Here is a 24,101-nt window from a genome sequence, read left to right as displayed (position 1 = left end):
TAACTGTAGTAAAGTCAGTAGGAATCAAATACATAGTTATGCTTAAATATATCCTTGAGTGCTTTCCTGAATTGACAATTCAAAGCTTACTTTATGTTTTCACATTTTAGGGCCATTTTTGGGGTCAAGAGTTGAGTAGAAATATCATGTCACAGCTAGAACTATTAGGAAAAACTGAAAATCACTTGAATGAACTATTGTGGATCAATCTTAACACTAGGTAAAAAAAAAAAAAAAAAAGAAAAGACCTTTTCAGAGTTAACAGTCTCATATTTTCCCAAACCACTAAATGAACAATAGAGATGACACACTAATGGCCTTTAATACTTCCTGCTGTGCAAAAAAATCACAGCATGATACAGTCAGTTGCATTGCTGAATTCCCTTCCTCTCATAAATACTTATTTTATAAATTATAGGTACTAGCTTTTGCAGTATGGCTATTTGTAAATGGTTTTGTTCAGTAAAAAATCATAGTGTACAAATGATGGCTGAACTAGTTGTTGTTCATTAAATTATTATAATGGAATCTATTTTTAAAAGTAATTTTAATGTATTCTTGTATGTTGTTTGCTTATGTTGTCTTTCTTTCTTACTCTGAGAGAGAACATGTATCTTTAATCATATTTTGACTGTTGATTCAAGGTTGAAGACAACAATGATTACCGTAGAACACTTGAATTTACAAATAGACAGACAGAATGTATATCATGTATATTACTCTCTTTAAACATTTTTCTAAAGCATTTGGTGACAAACAGTGATGGGCATTACTATTTGTGACAAATCAGTAGGTTTCTATCTCCTTTGAAATATTCGGTAGCCCAACCCAATTCTCATTTTTTTGTGTGTGTGAAATACCAGATGTCCCTGAGAATCTTTTAGAATGAATCAGTATTCTACAGAAGCTTCATTGTAAGAGTTTTTCAGTGAATTTTCAATAGAAACCATGGAAAATTAAGTAAACATCCCACAACTGTTTATAGGAATTTTAGATGTAATTTTCTACTCACTGTTTAAAACTTCCCATTTTGCTCTCCTGTGTTCCATGAAATTTAAAATACATGGAGTGAATCAAATCACATCTAAAACAAGCATGAAAGAAAGTTTGGAGAGCATGAAGTATGCACACATTATTGTCATTTGGCCATTGTACTTCACAGGAAATAGGAAACATCAATCCTCATAAATCCGAATGTATTTTGTCTTCTTAATACCTATTTTTTTCTAGAGCAAGAGGGAATGTATGGCTTTTATAAAGTGACAACAAATAGGGTATTATAATACATACTACAAAAAACACTTTTTGTTACACTTGATGTTATACCCTTCTGTGCAGCTTTTCCTATTACCTTTATAATCCATCAACCATACTACTTCTACAGCCTTTTGAAGTAAAACACAGAACATTAGCTTAAGAAATTACATTATATAAAAGATACTATCAGATGAAAGACCTCCATTTTTAATTTACTTTGTGTTGACACAGATTTCTATCTGCTATCACTTTCCCTTATCAGGCTGACAAAATAGAATTTCTGCAGTGGATATATAGAAAATTCACTGAATGGCTATCTATCTGTCATAGTCAGAAAAGGTGCTATCTGTCATCAGTGGAGACTTTATTTACTCTTAAAAGTGTTTGGTCATACACAGAATATCAGCCATAGTGTCCTTGTCCTTTGCTTTGAAGAGTGTAGTTATTAGAAATGAGGGAATGCGTACTAAGTAACATAACCTGCCTTGCTGTTCGCAGATATTCTTTTGAATACCCAGTCTATACAGGGAACTGGATCTCAAGAGGCGAAACAGTCCCAGAAAATACGAAGTATTTATTCAACAAGATAACAAGGTAAGTATCTGATTTTAAGTATTTTCTTAGCATCGTTCAGCTTGTACCATTTCTGAAGAAAACAGGGACGATGCTCTTCATAAACTTTACCCATTGCTGTCACATATTTTATCTGGGAATCCTAAAGCATTCTGTTATGTGATACATCACATGTACAACTTCACACAACAATTTTAAATTTTAACCGGAGTTTTTCCACACTTAAATTAAGGACCTTAAATTAGTTTAAAAAACACTTCCTGGGTAGTTTTTCTTCTCATGAATCTTAGTGGTTAAAATGTCATGGGCTGGTGTAAAAGGATTCAGCATGCCTCAATAAAATTTATTGTCACTCTCTTATAACTGTGTTCCCTTTGAAAGATGAAAATAAAACAGTAACTGTAATATGAATTACTGTAGAAAATATTCATTCGTATAGTCAGACACTGGATTCCCTTAAAATTAAAGTCAGAGTCTGTGGAGAAATACTGAGAAAAAAATACATATATTGAGCCTGCTTTGGGATGCCACTTGCAGTCCAAGATGCAATGCACAGTTTCAATTTAATTTTTTTTCCTATAACACATTCAGACTCTGATCAAAGTCCTGTACAAATTAAAATGTGGTCATATGAAGAAGTCTAGTCCAAATGAAAAGACTTCCATTATGGCTGTTCTCTGGCTATATATCTCCCTTATATTTTTAGTCTGTTAGACAATTGTTTTTTCAAAAGCTCTATTCCAAAATTAGTTTTAACTCTTCTTAATGTAGTCTGTAATACAACATAAAATTATATTTTAGATTTTTAAAAGTATTAGAGTTTCAGTCCCGGACCTGGAGTGACTTTTTTTTTAAAAAAAAATTAAGAATATTGTAAGCTTGAGCAAAGGTAGTGAAAAGAAGTGAGCATATCAGGAGCCTCAGAAACTGAAAATTACCTTCATAATATATTTAAAACTGTCCAATGATGATGAAGAACAACTGGTACTATAGAGAGCTCATTAACAGGGAGGCAGGATACCTTGATTTATATCACTGTGCTAAGAATGCAGAAGAGAAAAACTAATTAAATGAAGGAGGAAAAACCAACCTCTTTACCTCAAATACTGTAATGGCACAAACATTTGGTTTCCAAATAGTGCAGTGAACGTAATCCTGCATGGTAACTACTGGCTGCCCCTTCTGTCAGGGCTGAAGGCAATTCCCTTGATTACATGAAATAGCACAAGTGGCAGCTGCTTTTAAAAGGATAAATGACTTCATATAAATTAAGAACCACTGTCTGGAAAAGAGGTTGCAAATAGTCGAAGTAACATTATGGCCTTGTACAGACCAATGGAGTTCTGCCATTTGCTTTATTCTGCAAAGGTAAGGGCCAAGATTTCATTCTGCATATACACTGAAAGAAACATGCACAAATATCTTGGGAAATAAAGTTACATGTGAGTCTGATAAGATGCATATATGTAAGGTAACATAGGGTAACATAAAGTCCACCATCCACCATATGCTGTAGTCTCTTGCACAGTGAAGGAGGGGTTATTCTTTTCAGATATGTCCCCCATTTGTTTATCAGGATTTAACAAAGAGGTGGTGGCTGGTTTTGTGTTGTGGTTTTGTGGTTTTTGTTTGTTTGGTTTTTTTGTATGTGTGTTTTGTGTGTGTTTTGTTGCTGTTGTTGTTGTTGTTTCCTTAGTGGAGCTGAACAAATGGCAGGGCAGAAACAGTAAGGGAGAATGGTGCACTGAAATCTAAAAAAAACCCCAACAACTTACCATCCCACTAGCAAATGAAAGGGAAGATAATTATAAGTAACATCACTGTCAAATAATTGCAGTGATCAGCCAGCTTGTCATGAGTGCTAACTCTTTTTTCCTAAGGAGAGAAAGAATTCATTGCAAAACAAAATTTGGAACAGTACCACAGTATACACTTTAGGAAGGAACCTATTGGTTTAGGATTATTTTCTTTGGAATAGTTTTTGGAAAAAGAGAATTTCAAATTAAGCATAAATGGATGCTGTGATTCTGGCTGCTAGTGAAAAATTAAGGGAGCTATGAAATTCTAGGGGCAGATTCTTAAAAATGTTATGAACTGAAACTTCAAGGGTGCTGTACTGGACTGAAAAAAATAGAAGAATGGTCTTGAGATTTTTCTAATGCATGAGTAATAATAATAGTGGTACTCTTTGAAAAATGGACTCATCTGAGATATAGTATTCTTCTGGCTGCTGTACATCCAGCACCATGGCATTCCAAAGGTTTTGCGACTTTTGTGTTCTGGTTTGGAAATGCTACAATGATAACACAATTCTGTTGGGATCCCTCTAGCTGTTGGGACACTTCTATGTTTGAGCTAGTCCCCAAAAGCTCCCTTCCTAGTCCTTGGAGGACTATTACATCTGGGATTGTCTTCTGGTCAGACAGATATCAAAAATCATTTTGAAGTTATGATGAAGTCAAGGAAACTTGCAAGTGACCCAAGTAATTAAAGAAGTGTGGACTGGGCATGTTAGCTGAGATCTCTCTGTTAGCAACAGCACCCACAACAAATCTGGGGCTGATCAGTAGTGACTGTTCGCATGATTCTGGGGCAAGAAGAGAAGTTGGTCATTGTCATTAATTTTATTGCATAGAGAGTTGACATTTTAAAGGATTATTTCCATGTGTAATTTAGTTGATTTCTAACACTATGAAACAGAAGCATGCCCTTTATAAAAACATAGAATGATGTGGTGCTTTTATCCCTATGCCAAATGAATAACAGCCACTTTGCATGTAAAGTGGTTGGGTTCAATTCTTGACTGTCTCTGTTGAGAAGCCAAACCTACTTCTCTTTCTGACAAGATGGAGTTTTTTCTAGAGAGGAAGTGAGATACCATTTTCTCCTCTAATGAACATTTGTTCTAAAAAATGTGAAATTCACTAGGAACTGCTAACTAAAATAAAGGGATTGCTGGTGAATGCCCATGTAATGTGTTAGAGAGCTATCTTCACTATCTTCCTAAGAAACTGACGACCAAATGACATACAAGAATCAAGCAAATTCATAACCGAAAAAAAATTTTATTTTGATAAAAATAAATAGACAATATACATGAATCAATGTTTAGTTTTATAAAGGGGTTGCTTTGGTTATTTTTTTGTCATAATTAACATGAGTTAGACCCAGTTCACTTTGGTACACAAATTGACATTGAATTAAAACTCACAGAAAGTTGGATAAGCACATCCCTTGATTCCTCTAATTTTAACTTGTTAACTCAGTTTCCTGGTATCTTTTGACATTTGTATTTGTTTATTGACCAGGGGTACTGCAAATTTAATCTCACAGCAGAAAGATGTGTCTGAAAATTAAATCAAACTCATGTGCCACTGAAGTAAAGCCTTGTTAAGCAGGGAAATAGAACAATAGTCCATAACCTTTAAGTATTCTAGCTGATTCTATAACGGCATTTTCTACAGCTGTTAGGACTAATGTCTCTCTACTACCGCAGAACATTTTTATAGTACTGATTTTATTATTATTATGTTATGCTCTATAAACTTTTAGTATTTTTTTAACAATTACATGTGATTTTCCTGGACAGTAGATAGTCTTCCAGGAGAAGGAGGCTTTAAACAACTCTGAATGTGCTGCGTACCAGTGAGATACAGAGAGTCCATTATGTAGCTATTTCATTTCAGTGTGCACTAGGCAAAGATGAGCATTTTGATTGATTAATACCATGCAAGATCTTCTATCAAAATATTAATATATTTTAAATAGGCATATCCACTTAGTAAATGAGATATCATCAACTTTATTGCCAACATTGCAATATTTATCTGTTTCTCTAGTAATAGTAGCTGTAACTCTATGACCTTGAAGAAATAAAGCATGTGTATGACAGAAGAAGGGGCAAGGTTTGCACTATATACATCTACAAAGATTTCTTTCTTGCATTTATTGTCTTAGGTACTTAGGAAGACTAAAATTGCAAAATGACACAAAACCCAGCAACAACTACAAACAGGCAATCTAGAAAATGTCTCCTGTAAGCCAACCTAAAGAGAAAAAAAGTGCACCCTTGTCGAATCTCTACAGAAATGCTCTTAATGTAACACTGTGCATTAGGAACTGAACCTAATAAAAAACATAATTGCCCCTAAATTTATATTCCGTGTATCTGCAGATTTCCCATGATAATCTTGCTACTTCAAATGGTATATGCACTCAGAAGCTGGGACTTGATTGCATATAATTAAAATTCAAGGCAGAGGGGGTTGTGATTGTTCAGATCACATGCATCAGATGACTAAACACCTGGGAAAGAGGAGACTACTTAAACTAAGAGGATAGCATTGTCACAACAATAAAGAGCTACAAACTGGTAATTGAATTTTGACTGGAAATCTGAAAGACTAAGTGCACTTTAGTAACTTGTTGCTGTTCAGATCCCAGAAATGAGAAGATGGACGGCCTTGTAACAGAGGAGCTGTTCCCATGTATTTGGGACATTAGTCCAAAATTTTCATCCACAACACTTTTTTTTTTTTTTTTTTTTTTTTTCCCGTAGGTCTACAACAAGAGAATAAGGGTCTGGTGATTGGAATCCTTGTATTTGGTTTCATAAAGATTGGCTGTTTGCTGGTACTCAGAAGTATAGGGAACACCTAGAAAAGCTTTGATGAACCAATGAACCAAGCAAGTGTCCCTGCACATAAAGTTGTGAGTGTTGCATTTTCTATTTTCTAGGCATGCTTTTAAAGTTCACACACTGAACGTGTCAGCAGCTGAAAGCACTTTAATTTAAAATAGCAATCCCTCAGGATTACACATCAGGTCCAAGAGACTGGATTCAGTTCCCAGGAAAGCCTATGAGGATTCAAAATTACACTCGTGTTTCCAAGGCAAAGACGTTATGGCGCAAGACAGGGAAAATGATTTCTAGAGATCATTGATGGAAACATTCTGCTGCGGATTTGGATTTTGAACCCACAGTCACATTGATATGACTCTACCAAATCAGACTAATGATACCTTTATGTTGGACAATGTATATGAAAATGTAAAAACTCATGTAAAAACCATGCTGTGATATTTCCCCAAAACATTCTCCTAGTTTCCAAGGACCTGTTTCATGGAATCTAAAATCATTCTTATGTGTTTCAAAGGATTTTTTCTCCATTAGTTTGTCTCATTGGACATGGATAATCTTACAGTTTCTGCAAAGCACAGTGATTATAAATTGGGCGAAAGGACATCTTGTTTTGCTCATTGTCATCAGCCACCTTCCAGTTTCACTTAACGTCCCTTTGATTTTACACTGGAAAAGACAGTGAACAATCAATCACTATTCATCTTCTCATTGCCACCCATGATTCTGTAGTCTTTTATCATATTCCATTTTGGTCATATTTTGGTGGTCTGATGAGTCCTAGTCTCCTTAGGTCAACAATCTTTTGAAGTTATTCTATTTGATCACCCTTTTTACACTTTTCTGAATGTTTTCCAGTACTACTGTGGTAATTGGCCCTGTATTCAAGACCATAGATTTGTAACATGATGTACTTCTGCTTTGCAATTTTGTCCTCGATTCCATTTCTAATAATTTACACGTTATTTCTGCTTTTCTGACTCCCACTCAGCACAGAGCTGATATTTGTATAAAGCTACCTTTATAATCTCAATAGTATCTTCTCCCTGTTCTTTAAGAGCTAATAATCAGTTCAGGAATCCATCTCTGTACAGGTAACATCAGAGCTTTGTATTCTCATGTCTTTAATTTTGTATTAAAATTCTACTGAGTTTTATTTTATTTACTGCTTTTATTGCCCAGTAACTATCAGAGTTCTTTTTCAATACTTCTTGATCCTCATATTTATTAATCTTAACTCCTGGCCTCCTCTTTACTTTGAATAACTCTCAATTCAACCTGTTTTTCAGTTCACTTATAAAAGTGGGGAAGAAATGAATTTCAATGCTGTGTCATTTAGTTTGGAAATTAGATAATTCTGCTTCTTATATTTTAGTTTATAATTCTATATATTTAGTTTTTTGTTGGTTTCATTTATTTATTTATTTTTTATTACACTTTAGCATGATGCTTACATGCTTTAATGTAGAGCCTGATATATGGAACAGTGAATAAAACATGAAATAACTCCTTTTCTGGGGCATACCCCACTAAGCCACAGACATAACTACACAAATGTTCATTTTCTCACTGGTCCTATGAATCTTACAGTCACTACTCCAGGCACTTTAACTTGAAAGGACACATTCAGTCCTGGTTTTCAGTTTAATCTGTAGTCTAATGTAGAACCCAGTCCTATCTTCAAAGGAAGATTTCAGGCTGGGAAAATTGATGTCCATGTGGTGTCCATCTCAGAGACACAATCAGATACACTCTCCAGAAGTGTTAGAATAGTTTGTCCTTCAGATTTTTCCATTAATTCCAAAAGCTATGAATTAACTATGGTGAGCTTCATTTCCAGGCTCCATAACTCTCCCCATGCCTGAGAGAACATACATACACTGCTCAAACTTATGAAGTCCACCAGGTGTGGTGATAACTGAAGCTGTGCTCAGTAACACCCCAATTCATTTCTGAATATGACCTTCACTGATAAAACAAGTATGAACTCCCTTCTGTTGCTCACTAATAATTTCCTCATACCTTTTGGTAAATGCATGGGAGCTCTTGTTTCATAAAAGCTCCACTGTCATTCAAATTCAATTTTCTTCATTCCTGAACCAATTTAATGGCTCACCAAGTACAACAACTTAAATAAGCCAAAAACTGAAACAGAGAAAGCTTACGAAAAAGAAAGCTGGAAACACAAACCACATTTGACACTCAGAAAAATTAACTTTTTGTGTGTGTGTGTTTTTTTTTTTTTTTTTTTTTTTTTTACAGGCCATATTCAAATAACTATTGGTCTCTCTTGAGACTAAGAAACAGCTTTAACTTAAGCTCATAGAAATTTCTGATCTCACTGCATGTCTTTCCTAGGCAGCTATGTAGACAAAACTTGCATTTAACAAGCACTTTGTGCATAAAACAATGGTATTTAAAGATGGATGAAACTACAAGAAAAATGTATATGGCCATAGTACAAAAATATGTCAGTTGACTTACTTATGAATAAAGCATTCTGCAATAGAAGAATGTTTTTCTGGTGTTGGTTACTTAGCCTTTTTTCCCCTCCTACTAGATCATGCCATTCATTACATCCTTTCTCCTTTTGCCAAATGCACTCCTGGTATTTGTTTTACACAATAAAATAATACCTGAGAGTCCTTGGGCAAGCGTTCTTCCCAACGCTCGGGAAGAATTGCTCGATTGAAATATTTCTCAGTTTTGCTCAGTCAACTCCTTGCCTCTTCTTTATAACTTCAGAAAGAGCTACTTTTGTATAATTTCCCTTCAATCCTCATAGTTTTCTCAGCAGAACAGGTCAGTAGGAGAGCTCTGACAAATAAAAATCCTGCTCTATTCTTAGTCATATGAGCAAGGACGAGGTAGAGCTCTAGGAGCTCCGAACTGACAGGTTTTATGGCAAATTGAGGAGAAATTTGGTCAAAGAACTGAGGGAGAAAATGCTCATTGTATTTTAGCTCTTCATCATTTTATGAGAGAAAAAAGTTTGGTTTTGCATTTTACGGTAGATGAATTCCACTTCCTCCTCCAGAAACATCATCTGGAAACCTGTTTTTCTAAAATATTAAACAGGTATAATTTACATTACTTGAACCTTATCCCTTGCCTGGATAATTACTCATTTACTATGTATTCTTATTATTTAGAAATCTGGAATGCTTAAAATAGCACTTCCCAGTTGTTTGAATTGTTCAAGTGGTCTTTGACATTATTAATGGAGAAGACGAAATCACAAAACCTTAATGTGATTTGTTTTTAATCAGAGTGCCATTAAAAAAAAAAAACAACAAAAAAAAAACAAACAACAAACCAAACAAAAAAACCACAAAAAAAACAAACCTGTATTTTTTTTAAGAGATAGAATGTTACTTTCACTGCATTTAAATGCACATCTAGTAATTTCATATTATTTACATTTTAAAAACCCTTCCTGCAATTTTGTGCAATTTTATATTACAATAGTAATTTTATGCTAGCAGTAAATTCAAGTCCTTTCTGAAATATAGCATGGAATTGCTCTCCTTTCTTTCAAGTGATCTTTCTTCTATCTAATTTTTAAAATCTTCTAGTAAACATTAAGTATGCTACTACTGCTTTCACAGAAGTACTTATATGGCACTTTCGTTCTGTTTTTAGACTAATAATGTGACTTAATTATGAATGATGCCAAGATTATAAATGATTGGGCTGTCTTCTGAAAATGCAAATTGATTTTACATGCTTTTTCTCCTGCCTCTTTCTAAAATAGACTTAATGTTCCAAGCTGGAACATCTGTTTTCAGTAAAATCCTTGTGCGTTTTCCCCAGCAAATGCACTTGTAATCTGTAATTTCTCTTTTGTTCTCAGCTATTTCCATACTTTTCCCTTATCTTTGTTTCAGACCTATAAAAAGGGGATTTAAATCCTTTGTCCATCTGATGCATTTTGATGTTTTCCTGTAGATGATGGATCGCAAAGCTTGGAGTGATGTGCCATAGCCATTCACGACATGGGATGAACCGCTTACTCAGGAAGTGCTGCCGCTACAGCTGTGGGTCTGCTCTGGCCAAGAGGGTGGAAAGAAGAGGTTACTCACTAATTCCCTTGGCCTTGCTTGGCTTGAGGAAGGCAGTGTGTCTCTCTGAAGCCTGCTGGTGCAGGCATTACATGTCGTGCATTGAGAGGTCACTGGTACAACAGAAAGCAAAGATTTCTGTGTAAAGTAAACCGCACAGTGACCTCTTCTCCCATGGCACAGAGCAAAGGTACAGAAGTTCCTTTCAGTTCTTCCTGTTTCAACCGTTTTTGCATTTCAGGGGGAAAAATCAAGGGCAGCCTGTATTTCTGCTTCATTAGGAGAGGAAATGGAAGAAGCTTTTTGGTTGCTCTGTCTGACCAGTTGCAGTGTCTCTAGAGTGGTATTTGGCAGAGTTAAAACAGGACAAAGACATATTTCTGTTCCTTTTACACACAAAAGTATGGCAAACCTTCTTTGTCCTCATACCTGTGCCAAAGCTCTTGAACAACCAGAAAGGGTCAAACTGAATGTGACTGTGTATACAGATAGACTTTTCAAGGGATTTCAGGAACCTTAATGTATAAATCTGAGAGAAAAGCAGAATGCAGACAAACAAAAATTGCATTTGAATGCCTTTTTTTTTCTATAATAGCTTCCAGTGAATGCAGCTATGCAAATGCAGCCCAGATATAATTTACAGTAGTGCCCAAAAGTGGCCATATTCCTTTATTTTTCCTTTTTATTTCTTCATGGCTTCCACCCCAAACTTTCTGAATAACCTAGATGCAGGCTAAGTAGCCGTTTGCCTGGGGCAGTGACAGCTTTAGTACCTACATTTCCTTTGAAAAGCTTTGCTGAGAAAAGCAAGCAGAAATTCAGGGCAGTAGTCACTGAGCAGCAGCTGCTAATTCCCCTGCCTCCCCCTGTACAGTCCCAACAGGATAAACAAATTAGGTCTATAAGCCCTGTCTTCAGCTTCCCCTCCTCTTCCCTCCAAACATTATTGATCTATTCAACCTAATATCAGCTATTTAACCCAATTCTCTCCCCAGATTTCTTATAGCAAGGAACAACCTTAACATAACACTCTTGGAGTGCGTAATTTGATTGTTCTTATGCTTTTGAGAAGTACACAGCCAACCCAAAATCCAGGTAAACAGCTTTCTTGAAGACCTTTAGAATCCTAGAAAGGAAAAGGAAAAAAAAAAAAAAAGGTTTTTCTTTTTCATTTAAATTTCACACTATTGACATTCTGATGTCTGTTGGCCTTTTGTTCTGCAGTCAGCCCTATCATTTCATTCTCCAAGGCTGCACTCTAGAAAATATCACAAACTGTAATATTAGTTTAAAAATACTGTTAATACTGCTTGCTAATCAGTCCCAAATCTGTTAGTGTGTATTTGTGACCATATATTTGTACAATATAAGGCACTTGTGAAGATTGATTTTGTCTGTATTACTCTATACTGCTGCATTCTTTATGGTGTATTACATTTTTTAAGACTTTTATCCATAAACATTCATATAATACACTGTCATTTCCAAATATCTTGATTTTACATTTCCCTTTGTTCTTCTTTGCATGTACAAAAAATAAAACTGCAGAAGTAAAATAAAAGACCAGAGAATATGCTGATGAAGAAAGTGTTACATGTGATTTTTTTCATTTTTTTGCAAAAGTGGATAATTACAGTCCTGGAAGTTTTGCTAGTTTTTTTGCATTAAAATTAATCATAATAAACAGAAAAAATTAGACAGGTTCATTATATTATTGGGATGCTTTCCTTAATAGGAAGTTTAAACTTCAACTTTTATAACAGCGCAGTGTATAATGTAAATGAATTATCTTTACAACTCATTCATACCATGACCACCTGTTCAGTTTTCTTCTGTTGCATCTAAATACCAGCAGTTAGTGTACTCATCACTTTGGGAAGTGACTGAAATGTCACATTTCCATGGAAAACTAGAATACAAAAAGCAAAACTGAAGACAGTAGCTAGTCCAGCTGATGTTTTTGATATTTTTCATTTTCCTTTATTGGTAACTATTTTTCTATTTTTTTTTTTCAAGAAATTAGAAGGGGTGATTTGTGGTTATACACCACATTTCCTTCCAGTGTTACTCTCTTTCATTGTGATTAGAATTTTACATTAAGTGTTAATGTTTTGTACTAAGAAGCAGGTTAATTGTATCATCTAGTTTCAATTAGCTCTAATAGAGTGCATGTATAGCTTCAGAGTCTATTGTGCATATCCTCATATAGTTTGGGAAATGGAGTAAAAGCTATTATTTTGATGTCCTGATAAATTATGTTCCATATTATGTTAGATTAACAAAGCGCATGACTAACGTCCCATGTACACATGAGCTGTGACAGCATTTCTGAGTGTTAATAAATCTGAGCATTGGCTGATGTCCAGTTTTTTTTTTTTTTTTTTATGGTAAATGCAAATTAAGTCCACATCTTCTCATTATACTTAGTAATTTACTTCTAAATGCTCAATTCTAGCCATTATTTTTGGCAACCTTTATACTGTGGCTCTCCAGACTGAATTAAAAATAATAATAAACAAAAAAAAAGTAATGATTATGTCTAGATTGGGGCCTGAAGATAGTTGTTATTGTTGAAAGCACATTGCAGTCATAATAAACAACTTAATGGCTGGAGGCAGCACTTGTCTGAAGCACAGTGGTCTCAGAGATCCTGAGTTTGTTTGCAAACTTCACCAGTATTTAAACCAAAAAGCCTTTTTTTTTTCCTATGCAATAAAACATAAGTATCAGAAAATTATATTACCCATTTGTTATTAAAAGGAAAATCTTAGTGTTTTACAGCTGTGAGATACTACTGAGACCAAAGACATGGAAGAGTGCTGTAGGCGCTGGTGTATGAATATGGATATGGTTGGCTGCAACTCTGTAAGGCACATTGAACAGCAATTATAAGAGCGGTTTAGAGCCCCTCCTGTGGTGCAGACTGATCCATTTCCTACCACCAATCCTAGGAGGACTCTGATGCTTTTCTTAGGCATAGTACAGCTGGAAACTTTGCTTCTTTCTCTTGTGGATTTGAGCCGGTAGAATTTTTCCAAGCCTGGATGGTACCTGGTTTGAACAAGCAGTTGCATGTAAAGGAGCTCATAAAATGAATGTCACAGCCTTTGCTGTCTACAGTAAACTCTGGCCCAGAGATAGTACAGATACAAATATACTTAGTACAAGGTAGAAAATTTATACGGTACCTGGAATATTTGGTTTCTAGAATGGCTAACTCTACACAGAAAACAGTATTGTCATTAGCATGTGTTGTTGGGTTCTGTATCATGATTTAACAGCACACTCTTTTGTTGCTGAGGTGACTACAATCCTAGAGAGATGTTCTTCAAATATATATGGAGTCCCAAATCCCTTGTGCAGTAAAGACGTGTAACACTGTGAGAGCAGATGAAAACATAATTTGTCCAAGTGGCAGACCAGCTGTTACATTGACAGGGGATTGTAGAGAATCTTTGAATGCGGAGAACAAGTGCTTAGGTCTTTCACCTGATGCAAATAAGTATATGAAGCAGGGCATTTTACACAATTTGAGAATGAGGATTTGAATCTACAGCTGAAGCTGTCCTAAGATTAATATAGATGAGAGGCAGATATAGTGGGCACGGCATGATTGGAAAGCAGTGCACCTGTGGTCGTAGCATAGGATACAGAAATTATTCATCCTACATGGTGTTTTGCAATCCAGCCTTGGGTCACAGAAAATACTGCTTCTTTTATGTTGCAGTAGACATGCTCAGGCTGCTTTAAATAATATTTGTGATCCAAATATTCTAGGTTTGGCATATACAAAAGGCATAAAAACTCATAGTGCTTTGCCTTGAGTATAACAGTTTAGCAATGCTGAAAGAGACTATGTTTAACCGGAAGGCTAAAGCCCTCCTGGTAAGTCTGTTCAACCTATGTCTGAATACTTGTCAGCCAGGCCATAACATACAGTGACTTACTCTTAACTATTATTTTGCACCTATCTGACGCTAGTGAAAGTTACAAATAACTGCTGTTTCTCTTAACCCAAGGAATTAGGTCAATTATACATATATCTCCCCAAAGGGCTTGTCTTTGAAACATCTTCATAGTCAGTTGGTAAATGATGAACAAAGTAACAAATTGAATCTGACAGAATAATACTTCAGTAGCCATTCTTAACCATTTTCATGTCAATATGATTCTAAAGAATACAAAATAGTAAGGAGAAAGAAGGATAGGAATGCAGTTTCTTATAAGGGCAAGTATTCTCAGCTACTTAAAGGACAAGAAGTCAAAGCTAGAAATAACTTGACAGTTTAAATGGTAAATATATACTGCATGTTGTAGAGGCAGCAAGTTGCTTACAGGCAAAGGTTCAAATTATTTAGGAGAGAGCAAGGTGGATGAAATTTAATTATTTGAGAGTATTGGAACCTCTGAAGGGCTTCTTTGTGTGTATTGGTGAGAACTCTAATTGAAGCAGACAATGAACAGGTCAGAGCTTACTGAGACTGATTAACTGCATCACCTGCCCTGCAATTACTGTTACTGCTCTTGAGGTTTTTAACTATGAGAGCTTTCCTCAAGAGGTACATATGTAGTTTTCTGAGAGAGCTTTTCTTCCCATTCTGCTTATGTGTCTAAACATTAGACTTCTCACCTTTAGGGAAAAATAGACATCTGTAGGGGGTGTTTCAGCTCCTCCTAAAATATGTATCTAAGATGAATTAGTCTCTGAGGAGATTGATGACTTACATTTAGACATCTGTTGAGATGAAGCTTACCATTGCTAGGTTTTCATTTAAGATTTATTTGCATGTGAAGAGACAATTAAGTTATGCATAATAATAGTTTTGATTCTGTATCTTTGAAATTATGTGATCAACTGTCAGATATGAAAATAGTCCCAAATAATGACAGAGGCAATGACTCTACTTGTGGACTAGGAACTGGTCATTGAGACAAGGATGGATAGATCTGCCATATTTTCTTTTAGACTGTTCTGTGAGAGAACATTTGCCTCTGATTAAGGTCTGGTACATTTCTAAGTGAAAAGGCTAACTATTGTGGTTTTTTATGACAGATCCATCCATGAGTAGATAGGCAACCTTTTTTTTTTTTTTCCATATATTTTAAAATCTCTTAAATCTGTGTCAGAAACATTAAGCATTCTAGTAATGAACATCTCTTTTCTGAAAAGCTGTGCTAATTCTGAGAATATGGACTGGGATTATCTACAATGGTGAAAAGGAAGGAGTACATTTTCTTCCTCACAGATTACAGACTTGTGTCTATGTTGGACAAAATTTTCCAAGGCAATCACTGTAATTAAAAAGCAGTGCACAGATTTCATTTTAACATTATATGCACTTAAGGTATTCTAGACTAGACACCCAAAGTTATCAAAGATATATTAAGCATTAAACATATATAAATATTAATTTAAGAAATATATTAAATAAATTCTTCAAGTCTATTAATTTAATGAACTTCCTTCCCCTTTTGCAAACCATTTTTGCATATTTATTAGAGAGCTTACTTTCCTAGTTAGGTGTCAAAGATCTATCATGGCAAAATATTTAAATGCTTAATAATCACGGCCCAGAGCTATAAGTATCAATGAGATCATTCCTCTGAATCCCAGCACTGCTTTTGTGTTTTTACCTTTTCTTTCCCTGTCAAATCTAATCAGAGTCAGAACTTCCTAAATCCTGATCTACAACCCTATTTTTTACTGATTTAAAATTACATGGTGCACTCTATGGTGCTAATCCAATTCTTCAGTTTTATGCTTTTTATAGGAGCAGATGATTGTGATGTAGGTTAAAGTGCATTAAAATTCTGGTTGTGTCGAAAGTTGTGACAGATCAGGTAAGGAGATGAAAAGGGAATTCTTCAGGGCAGAAAGGATGGTCTTATCTGATGTAGGTGAACTAGATACATAACAAATATTTCATGTTTTTTGAAAATAAGGTTATCACAGTCATATAAGAACATTCTCACTGGAAGTCCTTCATTAAAAGCAGGCCAATATAACTTATGTTTCAAAACCCTGCCGTATGAGACTTGATAGCTTCCCACATCAACCAGAAGTAAATTATATCCAAATTAGTTAACTCGATTCATATTTAAATGTAGAAAATGGAAAGAGATGATTGCAAGTCAATTGGTAGCATGCTTTGTTCAGCGTCATGAGCTAAAAATAATCACCTGTAATAATACTGAGGGAAAAGTCACGGTGTTCCTTTCTCTTCCATCAAAAGGTGGAAGGAAGACAGACCACTGGGAGTTAGTTTGATTTGTACCAAGATGGACAAGAATGAAGGGTTCTTTTTTAAAAAGTCAAAACTCATAAATCAAGGAAAACAGTTACAATTTCTATATCAGTAATGCCATTTTCTTTTGATCTACCTTTTCTGTTTAGATGTATAGGTCTTCTGAGAAAGGCCTGTCTGTTTCTTTATGTTTATATAGTACCTAACCCAACATATCTTCTAAGTGATGCTTTTAAGAGAAATAATAAACTGTTGTTAAAAAACCTGCATTGAAGCCAGATTTTGGATTAATAATTTGTCCTGATTATACTCTAGAGTACACTTTGAGTTTGGAAATTTCTGTGATAATCTTCTAACACATTGAGAAAGGTAAGTTTTTTATTTTGTGTTTGAGCAGCTGCAATGAAAAAAGGGCACATTTTTTCTTCTATCATGAGATGAACATTACTGTTCAGTGTTTTAATTGGCAGCACAAAAATACTTTATTTTAGTCACACATATTCTCCATGAAAAGAAGCATCCATCCTTTTAAGTCTTGGCACTCCTTGATATGACTCAGAAATATAGTAAAAGAATACCTTTTCCTCGGTTATTGTCCTGAATCAAACTCCAATGACCAAAGGCAGAATTGTGATCTTATCTGTCTGCCTTTGGCATTTTTCCTGTTTCTATAAGCTCACTAAACACATTTCATCACTCATTCCCTCAAGACCAGTGACTTAGGGCCATTTTGCCTGTGTCTGGGGAGAAACAAAGCTGCTAGACACAACCAAGTGGAAGGGATTCTGATACTGGACCAAAGTTTTGCCGTATTTTGCTAGAGTTAAAAGCTCAGTTTGCTCAGACAAGCCACAACCAGCAATCAGGATTTTATGCTTATTTATTCCCCCCCCCCTTTTTTTTTTCCTGTGTACTGACGTTGTCAGTTCTCTTCACCTTTTCTGATACTAAGTAAATTGAAATTCTCATGCTAATTCTTTGAGTGGTATAGAATACAGGTAATTTTGACCCTGCTTCTTTTCCAGGTTCCCACAAACAGATGTCCTTTATGCTTTATTAGTTTCTTTCTGGGGACTGTGCTGATGAAAAGAGTTAGGAGTGTGCTGCACATTAGCATTTTTTTAGCATTAGCATTGTCATCATGTACAAGTTTATTAGTGTGTGGTACCCACGATGTGCATTGATCCAGGACTACTCTGCAGTACCACAGTTTTTTCACTTCTGTTCAGAGCCTGGCTTCTCTAGCAAGAGCAAGAGAAAATAATTGAGAGTCACACCATCTCTCTGTGTATGTGAGATTCTGTTTTGCAAGTGATCCTGCAGCATTTTGAGTGGCCACTTTCTTTTTTTTTAAAAAAAAATAATTAATTCATATTCTGTAGGAAGGAACGTGGCAATGACTGTGACAGAATGGAAGGTTTGAAAGGACTGGTATTCACTAAACAGTGTAATAGGGAAATAACTCTGACAATTCAGAGGACAGAAATAAGTCAGGAAGGTCATTTTTTGTCCGTGCCTGCAAAACTTCTGAATTCCTGTTCAAAACTGAAATGAAATTTAAGAGTTTCTGAATCATTTTGGTGGTTTGCTTTTATAGAGGAAAAACCTAAGCTACCAAAAATTATTTCCCTGCAAGATCAAAGCCCATGACCAGGAGGCTAACCAGCTGTGGGAGAATGAAAGGTTGCACCTTGCTATTTTACATCTCATATTCATGCCCTGCTTATTCCCTTAGTCCTTTATTTGAAGAATCAGTCAGAAGCATTTCCTGAACTTAAGAAATAGGTTTAAAGGCAAAATTTGCTACTGATCAAGTTTGTGAGTACAAAGCATTTGAATTTTGACAACACTGTATTTCTGAAATGAAAAACATTTTGTTGAAAATTCTCTATACCTCATAAAGTCATTACTTTGGAGCTATATGGAAAAAAAAAAAAATGAACCTGTCATTGGGGAATGCTATATGGAAGAGATTAAGTAAATTAAACTAAATATGAACATACTGTTGCATCCACTTTATACGAACCTGAGTCTGAGTTTCAAAGAAGTAATATATTCACATTTTATAAGTTAAATAAAACAGAAATTGTGTTATATCTGAACAGTTTACATCAAGACAGTCAGCAATTTATGTGTGTGTTAGCTGGAGCTTGACCTGTCTTATCCTACTTACTTGCACTTTGGAACACTTCATATTTGCAGTAGAAGTTTATCTTCCAGTATAGATCATTACAATAACAATCTTGGGTGTGAACTGGTGATTTTTTTGTTTTTACTTCTGTTGACTACACATAATAGGGTCCTCAATGAAACAGATTAATTCATTTGAAAATAAACATATTAAATTTTAAAGGTGGGCGAAAATTGTTTTATTAAAAAGAAAACAGTGTTTAACAGCAGATAAAGGTAAGTGAATGTAACCTCAGAGGTTTTGCCTTTTGTTATAAAGCCTTGGTATGGTTAAGCCCCAGGACATGACACAACCATGTATAAGAATTTATTGCTTTTAAACAATAGTTGTGTCAAGGACACCCACAAGTTCATATTAGCATGAACTGTTCTGTAGTTGATTGATTTTTGTTAAACAATAGGTTGATTCTTTGCCCGTTTTTAGGTTTTGTAGTTACATAACGATTATTGTAATGATTGATTCTCACTATTATATTCAGCAGAGGAAAATGTGGAAACTATTCTTTGAAAAGACATTCCATTTGTTGCATTATGCAGAGACACATTGCACAAGTGTTGATGACATAACTAAAACACTGAATGAAGCAGGCTTCTGCTACACTCTTTATCTATGAAGAAATCCAGAGAACACATTGTCCCATCTCTTTATGAGAGTCTAACCTCAGAATTAGAAAGATTTTATTTATCCTTTTCAGCACAGTTCATTTTCTTGAAAGACCTTTTGTAAACCATTTGCAGAAAGCTTTATGTTGAAAGCTTGGGAAGCTCTCACATATTTAATTATTATGCTCTAGGCACTAATGGCAATGGAAAACTAAAAATACCCATTTTGTTCATATGTAACACTGTAAATTGTTTAAAGATGTTCACTTAAAGTTGTGGAGATATCAGTTCACACATAATATGAGTGAAACCATTCTTATGAAGGGACCAGTTGGACCACACCTTGGTACTAAATTTCCTAGTTTTTGTCATCTCATTGAAATCTTAAGAATTTAAAAGAAGAATTCACTCCATGTCTGTGCTATCAAAATGGTCTCAATTATTTGGAAAATATATGTCTTCTAAAACATTTCTTATGCAATACACAAAATAAAACAGTATTTGGGTTGTTTTTTTATACATACAAAGAAGTGGATTATCATTAGTACTGAACAGTCTGTGTCTGCTAGGAAGTCAGCGTATTTTCCTGAATCACACATAGAACCTTTATGGAATTCTTTATGGTGATACCACATTTATAAAGGATTTTCCTAAAAGACTTGCATATGTGACAAAAAAACACTGGGAGCAGAGCATAAAGAATGAATTGCAAAATTATATTTGGTGTTCAATTATTATTTAAACTGGAATTAATTTCCTAGGATGATCGCTACTGAGGTAATGCATGACAGTCCAATGATGACTTTGCATATATGTTGTCTTCCTTTTAAGTTGTCATACTGTAATTCAAAGATACTAAATATTTATATAAACTAGTTTGAAGTAAATTCAGTCTTGGAAACTAGGAAAACAAAGGCAGGTTTTGTCTTTCTTTGGAAATTTAATGACAGAAGCTATAACTCACAGGAAAATAGTTATCTTGTTAAAGCATTCCTGTAATATCAAAGAGCACTTGAGTCATCCAAAATTATAGATATTAAAACTAAATCATTGCTTAGTTTTTTGCAATGCAAATTCACTTCTGGGCACATTTTAAGTGCCATATAGCATTTCCTCCAAATTATATTAGATAAAGTCATGGACTATTACACTGTTTTTATTCAGCTCATTTTGATGAAAAAGCAATTACTTATGGCAGATTAATGCAAAGAGTGGCCATAATCACAGTAGGTTAGGTTAAGAGTTTATTAGAAAAACATAAGCCATTTAAATTAACCCAAATGACCAGCATGTCAGTTCAAAAGAAACATGTGCTTTAATTTGTTAAACTGTAACCTTTGCTATATTAGAAAAATACTTTGACACAAACACTTTACAAATGTCAGCAGAAAATCCATACTCCATTTCTTCACACTGGTTTTGTGACACAGTGTTTGCTGATATTCGTCAAGGGATAAGTTGCGATTGATTTCCTTCCACCCTTACTCTTTTCTCTTGTATTATGGGGAATTAAAGGGCAAAAATGACCTGTTTTTTTTCCCCCAACCATTCATATGGATATGCTACAGTAGGTAAACTGAACTGCTGCCTGGAGCTTAAAGGTCAACAGAATCTCTCAAAAAAGCTTTGAATGGTAACAGGGAAGGCCAGAGCATCGTAAGACTGAGGAACAAAAGTGATGCAGAAAGTGGAAGAATGGATATGAAGGAATATTCTGAGGCTCTTGCTTCTGTGTCTTTCATCTAGATATCATTCCTGTGTATTTACGTATCAAAATTTTGTTGCTGAAAACAGCTTTATTTAAAATATCATTAATATTTCTTGCTTTAGGATTAAATCTGTTCATTTTCCTAACATTGTTTCCATCTGTCCCTTTCAATCACTTTTGTCAGTGTGTGATTTGAATATTACGTTTATACACTGGAGGTGTGTTCCCCTATTGAAAGAACATTGCCCTTTTGCTAATGCATTTTTAATTGCATGTGAAGATGTGACAGAGTCACTTTGAAAATAACATTAAAGACATACCCTGCAAATGATCCAAGCATATGTGTTGCTTCATTTCCATGCCTATAATTTCAAATATCTGACCATCAGATGTTAATACAACTGGAAAATGAACACACACACACACACACACACACACACACACACACACACACAATATATATAAATACGCATATGCACAGATATGTATATATATGTACATCTCGGGTGATTTATTGTGATGTTGGAGAGATACTTTTATTGGAGAAAGACTTTAAGAAGCCATAAATGGCTTTGTTGATGCTATATCAAGAAACTGCAATGAGGAAAATGACTGACTTTCACAGCATAGAAGATACAAATCAATAAAAACATGTATTTCACGTGAATGTGTATCTTAAATGTTCACTTTTTCAGTGTCCTTTATTGTCCAAGAAACAATACAGTCAAAATGAATACTCACAGAAGATATCTCAACCCAGACCCTCACAGACTCAACAAAACTTCAGTGATTTAAATGGAATTATGGCTTTTTACTCCAGGAGTATTTTTGGGATGGTTCAGTAGATAATTCTTTCCCAAGGATATTTGTCTTTCTTCTGTTGATGAAGATAAGCATTAAGAAAATTCTGAACAAGGGATGTGGTACATGGGGGAATAAAGGAGTCAGAGAAATGGCTTTCATAGAGACATAAAAATATTTTTTAAAAATAAGCTAACAAAATAATACTGTATATATGTCTAACTTTTTGATTGAGAATGAGAAGGAAGAACATTTAGAAGTCTGTTATGCTGAGATATGTTATGTCCTGGAGCACTTGAGGGTGGGGCATGATTACTAGTTTCTAAAAAGAAAAAATTGGTTTGTTCCTTGCAACAAAAAGTGATATAAGAAGTTCCACTGCTGTTTTCAAGAGAGTAATGGACCTTTGTAAGAAGTTTACTTTGGTTAAAAGACCAAGTAGCTTAAGTAGTTATTTTCTAAGACGTATATTACCATATTGCTTAATAGATGTCAGTGATGTGATACTTGAACCTTTTTGATTAAGCTCCTGTTGAACTTTAGATTGCAATAATCAACAGTCTGTACAATTTAAATTTCAGATTATTTAAGAAGTCTTCAGAAGCACAGACATTATAATATAGAGATGATTATTGTCGTTGTTATGAAAGAGGCTGCTAAATCCGGTGGGAATGTTCATCAGCATACTGTAATCAGCAGCTAAGGAGAATGCTTAATTACAGTTATTTAGGTGACATGTTGATGCAGTAGTAGTGGTGTTGAAAGCAGAAAAGTTGCATGAATTAGCACTTGTAGCCATGTGAGAGGGTATTAAAAGGCATCAATATCAATGTGGAATGTCTGATTACGTGTCTGTTTACAATAATTTGTCTTACTATTAAACTATAGTGCTCAGCATAAAGGACCACTGGGCTTACATTTTATCTTATATTTGGTACTTAGTCAAAAGGGAAAATATTGCATTATATTTGATTGTCCAAAATTAAATATTCATGGTAGATTTAAATAGTTTTAAGGGATAAACTATACAAAACGAAATGGAGTACATGTGGATAATTCTTGTAATCCTAAAATTAATTTTAACTTCATTTTCCTGATTAGATTAGGTGTCAGAACTGGTCTGTAAGAACTTATGAATGCACATTTTTTGTGTATTCAAGAATGTAACATAGCTAAATTCCTATAACTGAATAAAAATAATTGGTTTTGGTTGCTATTTAGTAGCTTCTGGACTCGTGATCTTTTAAGAATTAGGCTCATCAGCCAGTAGTAAGTATTGCTTTGACTTAGGAAATTCTTGTGACTTCCTTGTTGCATACAGAAATGAAGAAACTATTTTAAATTCCACTTTTCCTGTAACCTAAATACGTTTTCTAGTCTGATAAATACCAATCTCTTACTATCGAATTGAGGCTCCATATGAAACCGATATTAAATACACTCCAGTCTAAGAAGTTTTTGTGTTTTCTCTGCACTTTTCACAATTCCATTTCACTATTTAAATCTTTATATGTTTATAAATTATATCTTTAGTTTTATAATAATCTGTAAATATAGCTAAAAAGGAATTGGCAAATGAATTGGAAATTTCCTGACAGCCATAAATACTCAGGCTATTGATTCATCAGCATGATTTTATATGTGCATTACGTGGCAATTTGCAGGAATTTGAAGAATTTACTCTGGACAAAAGTAAGTTGAAACACTGTGAATGTTGTGACACTCAAGTGCTTTCCTTTACATTAAAGAAAATGTACATAACTTGAGGGATACTTGCTGAAATCTTAATATTTTCCTGGGAGATTTCTTTAAAGCAAAAAGTTTTATCTTTCATGCAAAGCAAATGATGTTTTTCTGTATTTACATATTCAACTCAGTCTTGAGGAGGATTTTTTTCTCCCCCATCATATGATTAACTACACAAAGGTCTCAATCTATCATCTGCATGCAGACTATCTGAGCATCTGAAACTGAGAATGCAAAGTGACATATTCTAGGAGAAACAGGGGATGCTACAAACTCTC

At 34.6% G+C, this 24,101-nt stretch overlaps 1 long non-coding RNA gene across 1 annotated transcript; it reads left to right on the top strand.

The window, feature by feature from the left end:
* The first annotated feature begins 1,651 nt into the window (after positions 1 to 1,651).
* LOC110363981 (uncharacterized) lies at positions 1,652 to 12,117 on the top strand. The gene is made up of 3 exons (XR_010471949.1): positions 1,652 to 1,851; positions 6,389 to 6,540; positions 10,418 to 12,117. It is a non-coding gene; the product is annotated as an uncharacterized LOC110363981 (long non-coding RNA).
* Positions 12,118 to 24,101: the final 11,984 nt, after the last annotated feature.

The sequence above is a fragment of the Columba livia genome, chromosome 3, assembly GCF_036013475.1.
Source record: "Columba livia isolate bColLiv1 breed racing homer chromosome 3, bColLiv1.pat.W.v2, whole genome shotgun sequence".
NCBI lineage: Eukaryota > Metazoa > Chordata > Aves > Columbiformes > Columbidae > Columba > Columba livia.
This window is presented reverse-complemented; position numbering and strand designations above follow the sequence as displayed.